Source organism: Furipterus horrens, unplaced genomic scaffold (assembly GCF_987537825.1).
Source record: "Furipterus horrens unplaced genomic scaffold, mFurHor1.1.pri manual_scaffold_12, whole genome shotgun sequence".
NCBI lineage: Eukaryota > Metazoa > Chordata > Mammalia > Chiroptera > Furipteridae > Furipterus > Furipterus horrens.
In genome coordinates this window covers 61,323,959-61,326,643 of record NW_028327182.1, presented here as the reverse complement: position 1 = coordinate 61,326,643, position 2,685 = coordinate 61,323,959, and positions in this window count along the sequence as shown.

The window sequence follows — 2,685 nt, the reverse complement described above, 5'->3', positions numbered from 1 at the left end:
CACTGAGTCCTATCCCCCAAATTCTAAGGCTTCTGTCCACTCTTCTGTGTTTACTTCATGCAAGCTGGATGCAAGTTTCATGTAAAAATATAGTTTTATGTTGCCTTTTATTACAGTTTTCAAATGTGTCCTTCTTAAGTTTCAAGTATTTGGTAATTTTAATATAGACTCAGCTGGTAGGATAAAAGAACAAATGTTTAAAATATTTTCATCAAAATCATAATTTTGCAAGATGATGGAAACATTCTATAATGCAGAAAAAAAGATTAGAATTCATGCACCAGCTCAGTGCAATCATATATCTTATGAGCCATAACTTTTATTGAAACAAACAAACAAAAATTGTTAATAGACTGAAGAACTTTATTTGTATAAAATGGCACAAAATACTCACAATCCACTTTGTTCCAATTTTGGATTCACCAAGTACCTTTCAGATCTGTAGTTTTAATCCCAAATAGTCATGTTCACTCAGAATGGCTGCACTATAAAATAAATAGTATCAATATTGTTCAAAATCAATTTTGTCAATTAATATATTTAACTTTTTGTCAAATAGTATGTTAACTTGGATATGATTTAATTGATTTCCTAAGAGTAATCCGTCCTTGAATTAGCTGTTGAAACATCAATTCTAATACTTCAAAGCTTAAAATCTGCTCCAGAACACATGCTGAGAATAGTATCAAGGTTCTAAAATGGAGTATTTAAGTTTGTTATGTGAACCAATATATTTAAATATTACTGTATTATACCCATAATTCTATGATATTAATTGGGCATTATAAATTTCTTCTTAAATCACTTCCAATTAAGTAATTATTAACTTAGAGAATCTCTTACTATGTAATTTCCATAGCCTCTTAATATATAAGAAGAAATAAATGTTATTTGCATTTGCTTATTTAAAATGTTTCAAAATATAATGTAATATAATATAGACATTGGAGATACTCATAAGTAAGAGTACTGAAATCCTCTGACACATATAATATTATGTAATATTGATAAAATTTCAGAATATATGATGAAAGAACATTTATATTTTATTATGTACTAATCTTAACATTTTTATAATTTATTCCAAAAACATGCCTGCTAAAAATATAAGTTCTGTCATGAGAACTATGAGGCATATAAAAAAATAGAAATATCTGATATTTCCTCAAGGATAACACAATCTTAGAGCTATTACAAACAGATTTAAGCAACCAGAAACAAGTCAATGTAATATCATAAAAAATCTGAAGGTCAATCAATCTGACCTCAGAGTCAAGCTTTCACTTCTTTACCTGATCCCATGACTCTTCCAATGGATCATACTATTTAATTTTCACCTTCATGATTAGCTGTCCCCTCCTCTTATGAAACAATTGCTCCAGTACTTTAGTGGAGGTACAAACTGTTCAAAATTGTTAATCCAAAGTAACTATTTTAAGCATCTTAGGGTACCAATTCTCAACTACTCAACTCTGCCATTGTAGGTGAAAGCAGCTGTTAACAGCAAGTAAACAAATAAACGTGGCTGTTTAGAAAAAACTTGTCTTGCAAAAGCTATTGACCTGCCAACTGTAGTTAGTGAACCCTTGGTCTAATTTATCACCCCAGTGCTGACTCAGTGCTAACCAGTTGGTTAGTTGATGATGGAGTCTCTGTGTAACTATAACTATTCCCTAAACAGATAATTATTTTATATCTAAACACAAAAACTAGGTTCTCTGATTTGTACAGTTTTCTGAAAGCTTCTTCCTTTCTTTTATACTTTTCCTCTGTGGATGGGAAATTGGGTTACCTCCACTTAATACATCAGCTTGGAGCAGAGACTTGCATCCAGACTTAACAGTTGACCACTCACCTGCGAATATCTTAGTTGAATGTGACTCTCCGAGTATTTTCTGAATATCAGACTCCTAGGAGTTTTCTATTTAATTGTGTCACTCTTCTGCTTTCCCACAATACTTTGTCTTTCCCACCAGCTTCTCACTTGATTCCCAAATATCTATGTCTGTCATTTCCAGCTATCATTCATTTCTGCTCAAATACCAAAGATAACCCAAAACATTAAACCTCAGAGAATGAAGGCCTGTAATTTTCCAGAGTCTGTGATAAATAGTCTCCATGTAAATGTGATTTGACATGCCAATATCAAGGTTATTAGAGGCTACATCTGTGTAAATTACATATTTTTCTTCCTCACACAGGTACTCCAGATGCCATTTCGCCCTTCTCCAGATTTACGAGAAACAAGGACTGATATTCCAGGAAGCCACTGGTCTAAGAGTAAAACATAAAATTTATTTATTTAGTGAGTTTCTTACTACTAAACACTACAGAAGAGGAGGGATGTGAGAAGAGTGTGAGACCTTATTGGGAACGCTGTCAGGGACATGAATTTCTCTGGGCAGGAAGCAAGGAATGAGAATAAATTAGAAAGGATTCAGCAATGAGCTCTCTTGGGATGTGCATCCTGATCTTCATATTAACATAACCAAATAGCTGGACGTTGACTGAATAAGAAAACCTAGAATGTAGGGATTAAACACTATGTTCAAGTCATACCAATATTGACAGAAGTAAAATAAGTCACAAAGGCAGTTTCACCCACTTTTAAAATAAAATAAATAAATGGATGCTGATTTTTCTCAAGTGCCTTTTTTGTATTTCTTTGAATAATCATATAATTTC